Source organism: Myotis davidii, unplaced genomic scaffold, assembly GCF_000327345.1.
Source record: "Myotis davidii unplaced genomic scaffold, ASM32734v1 scaffold616, whole genome shotgun sequence".
In the NCBI taxonomy this organism is placed as follows: Eukaryota; Metazoa; Chordata; class Mammalia; order Chiroptera; family Vespertilionidae; genus Myotis; species Myotis davidii.
In genome coordinates, this window is record NW_006291965.1 from 4,319,949 (window position 1) to 4,328,324 (window position 8,376).

The window sequence follows — 8,376 nt, forward strand, 5'->3', positions numbered from 1 at the left end:
TAGCAAGGTGGATTTTTTTTTCAGCTGTTTGAACAGCTATCTTCAAAAGACTTTGAGTAATAAATCAATGCCAATTTTGGACCACCCTGGCTAGCAAATGAAGACATAAACAGCTTGTTGTCAATCTATGGATAACATTAAGTTGGGAGGTCTGACCACTACTTGATGGCAGATTAGGCTTTACTGGGACTATACATCCAGGGGAAAATCTTATATTTGGATTTCAGAAATAACTGTCATGCAACAATGAAACTAAATGTTGACTTGACATTAGTTTATGTGAAAATGATCTTGAGAGTCATATGGGATCACAAAGCTCAAAAAGAACGAAGAATGAATACAGTTGATGGTTATAGAGTTGTACACCTGAAACATATAATTTTATTAACCAATGTCACCCTAATAAACTCAATAAAAAAGAACCAAGAATGAGTCATGGCTATAAGAAATTGCTCATGCAAACTTAGATTCCATTAATAGAGTCTCCAGATTAAGGGGAAGGCTAACTACAGTGCACCCCCTCATGTCAGATCACATACGTGATTTTATATCTAGTTCTGTGCATTGCATTTTTAGTGGGGGAATTGATGGACTTGGTTCCATAGGAGGAATGAAACCAAGGATGAGGATGGTGACAGGTCTTCCATTCTTGTCTGACTATATATAGTCAAGGGCATTGAGAAGATCTGGAGAAGAGATATCTTAAGGGAAAAGGTCTTGATTTGTATTTTCATATATTTGAAGTATTGTCATTTCAAAGAAGGAATTAAGGCGTCTTTGGAGTCTCTAGAAGAAAGAATCAAGGTTAAGCAGATATTACAGGGGGTAAGATACAGCCCAATAAACGGGGGGACCATCTTTCACTTTGGGTTATCCTTGACGACATTCTTTCACAAGGCAGACTAGCTCATTTATGGACAACCCATAAGTCTAAGATACAGCTTTTGAAAATTTATAATCTGGTAGATTAATGTAGATTACATTCATTATTTTACTCTCCATTATACTTTGTGAGTTCAGACAGCCAACCCTCTGCCTCCCAACTTCCTCTCTCCTTCTTGGAGAGAGTCCACAGTAATTTCCTGTCATTTCAGGCATGGGTTGTTTGGATGTGACTCAGTTCTCTTTCATGCTTTCTGTCAATAATTTTTATTTCAATCAGAGCTTTTTAAAATGAAACTTGTAGATTCAGAAGTTTCCTGTAGGAAAGTAGTGGGGTTAGCCTCAGTTGCCCCAATTTGTTATGAAACTCAAGCTTGGTGGCAGTGGTCATGAAATCAACAAAGGATGATCATTTAAAGGTTAACATGATGGTGTGTAGGCAGTCTAAATAGCCATTTCAGATGGTGATTAAAGAAAATTGAATTTATTTCAGGAAAAGGGGATGGGAGATGGGGATAACCAAAAGGAGGGGCTACACAGAGAAAAGGTGGCCTTGGAGACAGATTCACAGGGTAAGCCTGGGATGAGCTGCTGCTGCCTGGTTGCAAGTCTCATGGAGTCCCTTACAGTTTGGGGGATATGTGCATGTGGGGAAATGGCATGGGCATGCTCCTTGGAGGAAGAGGGAACACTGGGTCCTTTGTTTTGAGCATATTTATCTCTTTCTTACAGATGGAAATCTTAGGGGAAGGTTTGAGGTGAGGGTCTTAATAGAATACTCATCAATTTTCCAGGTGAGCTTTTGCAGGGTTGTGGTCTCCACTAATTGGTTGGAGCCAGGGCAGGGGATCATTAGTCAATGTAACTGGTCCTGAGGCAGCCGTGGTGTCTCTTGTCTGGTTTTGCTGCTTTTCTGGGCCTGGAGCTGAAATACAACAGAGGCCTAGGTGTAATCTTAGTGAGGAAAAAGTCAGGGGTTCTAAACCACCTGACCAGTGATATGAAAGATTAGGAGTCCAAACCGCATGACCAGTGATATGCTAGGGGAGGATAGGTTACCCTGGGGGTGAGGTTCTGCCCTCATGAGTTTCTGTACCTGGCCTGTCGTCCATCCTTACTCTGGGGTCTAACAATCATTCTTCCACCCATACACTGAAGCAGTGAAGAACCCAGTGTGATCCACACTCAAAAAGCACTAAAACACTTGCTATCAATGATCACTTTGCATGAAACACTTGAACAAACCCAGTGAAAAACGAACACAAAAACCCCATTACCGTCTTCTGAGGTAACCCTCAGGGCAGGCAGAGAGCAGGTGGGTAAATGAGAGAGTTATGTGATTGTGTGATTGATTGTTCATGGAATTCAGTTCAGTTTAACAAACATTTACTGAGAACTTTCTGTGTGCCAGATACGTCCCAGTAACTGGGCCTATGTGCTATTTAGGCTCTTTGAGGCAGAAAAACTCCCAAGGCCTATTTGAGTTATTTAAAAATAAATAGCTTGTTATAAGGAGAGATAAGAAAACAAGGAAGATGGAAATTTTGACCCTTAGCAAGTCTCACAAAGATTGGAACATGGTCTGGACACTAGAAGGTGGTTCAGTCCAGGTCTAGCAACCTTACTTCCTTCTTATTCTCTTGGCAGCTCAGTAACCGCATGACTCAGGGAAAGTACCAGAAATTGCTAGTTGCCTCTTCAATGTCCACTCTCCTCTTCTTTAGTAACAGAGCCCTTGTGTTATCTGGACTGGTGCCGTGCCCAACTAATGGCTGCATTACTCAGCCTCGTTTGCATCTAGGTGTGGTCATCAAGATGCAGGTGGACAGGTGGGACTTCAGGAAATCTCCTTAAAGGGGACCGAAACAACAGGGAAGAGTGTCTTCTTTGACTCCTTTCTTTCTGGAATTTGGAATTCTGGTAGCCTCTTTGAGCTTGGCAACCATGTTCAAAGGAGGTTGGAGCAGAGAAATCAAAGGAACCTGGATGCCTGCTCACTTTGAGGATATTCTGCACCAGCTCTGGATTGCTTTCCTCTGTTTATCTTTTATGATCGATGATAACTCTTTATGTGCATGAGCCGTTGTCCTTAGGTTGTAGTTACAAACAGCTGAATGTAATTCCTCCTGATAAAGAAGAGCTTTACATTTGGATGAAGTGTCTATTGGCTGTGTCTGCTTTTCCTATGGTTCTCATTCTGTTTTCTCAAATTCCTTCCCATCATACCTTCTATTACTGTTATCTCTGTGTGCATGGCTTTTCTGCCACTTATTGTTCCATCATACTCTAAGTCCTTTTTTCAAACCTAAGAGTGGGATCTGATGAATTTATTTAATCCCTGTTGTCTTCTTTTGGCCAAGCCTTACAGGTGAGATACTTGCCCTTGGTTTTTGTGAGGAGTCATGTTGTGTAAGCCATGACAATCTCCTGTAAACAACACCTCATCAGAAGCCTGGATTGTAGTGGATCTTGGAATGTGATAAACCCCTCTCCCAATGAGTTTAGAAGATGAATAAGACATGGTCCCTGTGCTCTAAGGGCCTACTGAAGGAGAAGCATCCATATGCTTTAGGTTGTTTTGCAAAATCCATTTCCCAACTATAAGTCAGATGTTACTACTACTAATACTAGCTAACATTTATTGTGGTCTTTGTGTTTTGTCTGACACTTGGCCTGGCTTATTTAATTTAATAAGGCATGAAAAGTATATAATTGTTCTTCTCATTTCACATATAAGGGCACAGACTTAAAGAAGTGACATGACTTGCCCAGGATCATATATTTGGGACGTGACTGCATAGAGAAGAATCTTAGGTCATTGAAATTTCAGAGTGTTTACTCCTAACCATCTTAACCAGTGTCTTACACCATCTCCCAGAAATGAAAAAATATTCATTTTCATGGCAGCATCTTGGTGTAGGAGGAAGGACAGGATATAGAGGTAGGAGATGAGTTCTGATTCTAGAGCTTCCTCTCTTTGTCCTTTAGCTTCTCTGGATTTCAGGTTTTCTCTACCTAAAAAATAAGAGTAGTAGATGAAATGGGACTTACAGACTTGGCTGTTTGTTGAAGGGCCCGAGTTTGAATCCTGCTTGGGTCACATGTGTGTCGTGTGGCTGGAAGACCCAACAGAACCAATGAGTAGTGGTGGTTCTGGCCAATCTTGCCAGCTTAGGCTCCACCTGTAGCATGAATCCTCTGGAAAGGGACTCTTTAAAAAATACACTTTATGTAGAACAGAGCTAAATTGTCCAGGGGCACATCTGAGGTATGAACCAGAGGATGTGTTGTAAGAAGCTTACCCTGATGCTGAAAAGCCTACAAGAGGAAACAGATATGGCTCATAGTAACTAACTCAGTTCTAGTCTACCAATTTTTATATGGCATTTCCCTTCCTTTCTCCACTCACATAAATGGCTAATATTCTTAATGTGAACCTGTTCCCTTAGATTACTTCCAGGAGGCAGCAGGGCAACCTGGACTGCATATGGGCTTGGAGTCAAGTGAAGCCTGGGTTTAAACCTCAGCTTCTCCTTGGCAAATCAGCTCACCTCTCTGAGCTTCCTCCCCCTGCCCTATGTGATGGAGAAGTTAACATCACAGATTATTGTAATAAGGATTAAATTAGATAACGTATATAAAGTGCCTGATTAATAATTAAGTCACTCTCCCCACCTTAGATCCACGGTATTCCCTAGAACAGTGGTTGGCAAACTGCGGCCCCTTGAGTGTGGCTCTTCCACACAATACCATGTGTGGGCGTGCACGTACAGTGCGATGGAAACTTCGGGGCCACACTCAAGGGGCCGCAGTTTGCCGACCACTGCCCTAGAAGGTCTTTCCTTCTCACCGAGAGCTTGTAATTTTCAACATCCTGCAAGGAAATTTGAGTGGTTTTAAGGTGGAAAAATGTAGCCTTAAGATTCCACAGAAGTGCAGCCATTTGATTTTTAATATTATAATAAATATAAAATTATAAAAGCAGATTACTTGTAGAATACACTATAGTAAAAAGTAGCCATTTTGTAACTTTATATAATGTGGGCCTCTTTTCTAGGTTTTTAAATTACTTAAAAAATAGGTGAAGAATGCTCATGGTATAAAACTACAAAAGATATACAGCAATCCCCTCTTATCCATTGAGGAGACATTCCAAGACCCCCGTGAATGCCTGAAACTATGGATAGTACCAAACCCTAAGATGTACTGTGATTATTACTATACGTAAATACCTATGATAAAGTTTAATTTATAAATTATGCACAGTAAGAGATTAATAATATCTAATAATAAAATAGAACAATTATAACAATAATACTATAATGAAAGTAATGAGAGTATGGTCTCTCAAAATATTTTATTGTACTGTTTTCACCTTTGTGATGAAGTGAGATGAGCTGATACAACGTCTACATGATGAGACGAAGTGAGGCGAATGACCTGCACATTGTGCTATAGCCTTTTGATGATAATGTCAGCAGGAGGATCATCTGCTTGGGTGATCCTGGATCACAGAGCCATGGCAATGTTGTGGTTGGATGTCAGGAACAGATGATGGTTGAGGATCCCGATAGTTAGAAGGTTTTTTTTTTTTTCTGAACCTTTTTGAAGAACATTGATATTGGAAATTGCTGCCTCTTTTTTAAAAAAATTAATATTTTTAATTGATTTCAGAGAGTATGGGGGTGGGGAGAGAGAGAGATAGAAACATTAATGATGAGAGGGAATCACTAATTGGCTGCCTCCTGCACGCCCCACACTGGGGATCAAGCCTGCAACCCGAGCATGGGAATCGAACCATGATCTAGTTCATAGGTCGATGCTCAACCATTGAGCCATGCTGGCTGGGCACTGCCTCTTTCTTAAAGGAAGCACTTTATGGCTTCTTTTGGCATAGGTGAATTGGGCTTGGGGCCATTATTGAGTGAAATAAGGGATACTTGAACACAAGCACTTGGTACAGTGACAGTCAATCTGGTAATAGAGATGGCTACCAAGTGACTAAGGGATGGGATACATATACAGCATGGCTACCCTAGAGAAAGGGATGATTCATGTCCTGGACGAGATTGAATGGGATGATGAGAGATTTCATCCTACTGATCAGAATGGCATTAAATTGAAAACTTATGACTTGTTTATTTCTGTAATTTCCCATACAATATTTTCAGTCTGCTGTTGACTGTGAGGTAACTGCAACTTGGAAAGCAAAACCATGGATAAGGGGAGGGGGTGAAATACTTTACAGTGCAAAGTAAGTCTCCCTCTTCCTGTCCTCCACATCCTTTCTATAGAGGCATCTTCTGTTGCCAGTTTGTTATGTATTTTTCCAGAGATGGTCTGTGAACACACATGGATGAGTGGGAACATATATGTGCATAGTTATGCACTTTTGCCCTTTTTACTTAGTACCGTATCTTGGAGATCATTCAGTGCCAGTTCATATAGAGATGCTTTAAAGTTGATTCAGACTGTTGGACTCCATATCTTGGATAGGTTCTTAGAGATGATCTAATACAACACTTCACTGCACAGGTGTGGACACTGTGACCAACAGAGTGTGTGTGAATTGTTCAAGGTTGTAGATCCCTTGATTTTCAGTCAATGAGCTCTTCATGTCATCATGCTGTGTAAGAATACAGGTGTATGCACATGCACATGTCTGTGAGCATATTGGCCAGTGAGTTAGCTAATATTTATTTACTTCACATGATGTGCTAAGTTTCATTTATAAGTAATAACAAGAGCCTGGTCTGTGTGGCTTAGTTGGTTGAGCTTTATCCCATGCACCAAGAGGATGCCAGTTCTATTCCCAGTCAGTGCATGTGCCTGGGTTACAGGCTTGATCTTACAGGGGGTTGCAGGAATTCAGCCAATTGATGTTTCTCTCATTGATGTTTCTACCTCTCTCTCCCTCTCCCTTCCTCTCTCTGAAGTCAATAAAAACATATTTAAAAAATGTTTTAAAAGTCATAACAAGAGTTATAGATACAAATGAGAAGAGTGAGGCTTGGGTAGTTAAATAATTTGCCCAAGGTTTCTGGTTTTCTCCAACTCTAAAACCCATACCCATATGCACTGTGTTTTACTTTCTCTCCCCCTCTTGGAGGGGACAGAATCAGGAAAGTGGGGACGTGGGGACGAAAGGTGAGGACGGTGTAAAGCTAGCAGGTTTTGATGAAACAAGGTATTCCTGATAAAACAAATGACTGTGTTGATGCTTGATGGAAGGGCACATTGTGTATGTTGGGAGAGGGGAGGGTAGCTGGGAAGATTGGTGATTAGGAGATGTGGTCAAAGCTGCCTGCAGGTATGGCAAAAACATTACAGCTTCATGATGGAGGTGTGTTCTCAATGCGACACTGCTAACTGACTTCACATCTGTAAGGCTCAAAGTTGCAGGCCACCTGACCAGCATCCCTCTTCCTTTTAAACCCTGGAACATGCCACCCAGTTTAATTGTGGCTTCTCAGCTTATTGTGAAACCTTCCCACTTTCCCCAGGAGAGTGTTCTATTCATCAGACCATGGAGGACAAAGTCCTCTGGGCCATCCCCACTCCATGACAACACTGACCAGAGGAAAAAGTCATTGCATTTCTCACCTCTGTTAAAGGGTCAGGTTGGTTGTTTTCACTTAATTGCCACTGATATCTTGCCTTTCGAATGGAAGACATTGTCAAACAAATTTACAAATCAGATGGTGATTGGTAACCTTTTTCCAGGAGGGTGTTTGGAATTAGAACAGGCATGAAGCTGCCTTGGGTCATCAGGTGCTGCCAAGGCTGGGGACGGAGATATCTGCTTGGTGGGGCAGAAAGTAAGCCTGTTAGTGGTTGAGGTTGCATCTCTTTGTCTTTCACGACTCTAAGATCTTGCTGTTTTCTTTCTGCATTTCTGTTTAGGAAAGAGTACATCTTGGCAGCGTCCTGCCCCTTTTATGGTTTGTGAATTACAGAGATGAGTGTTGCTCTAGATATTCTGGAGGCAGAGTGAAGAATCCCCATTGAGTTGTCCCAAAGCTTCTATTAATTTTTTGTAATGAACAAGAGAAGAGCTGAGGCAGGCACACAAGAAGTGGAATAATTATCTTAAGGCATGCGTTGGCACAGGCAGATTATTACCCTGCCAAGACTGCAGTATTTGGGGTAAACACTGAGAAGGCCCTACTTATCCTCAAGTTTTTGTTTTTCCTGGCTATTTCCTGAACGTCTACCTCTAGCTACAAAGTAAGTATCCCCAGGAAGGATAATACTTGAAAGTCTACTACAACATTTTTTATTTTTTCAAGTTAGCATTTGTGGGACACTGGTCACCTGTCTTATCCAGGGGAGAAGAACAGTTTTGGCCAACACATGGCAATCTTGTAGCAAGAGAGCAAGAACATAAATCTTCTCATATTTTTCTCTGGAAGCAGAATTAGCCTTCCTCTCTATAGCTTCACAGAATGGAATTCATGGGGACAGGTAGAAGTTCCAGGTAATCTCAATTTTAGA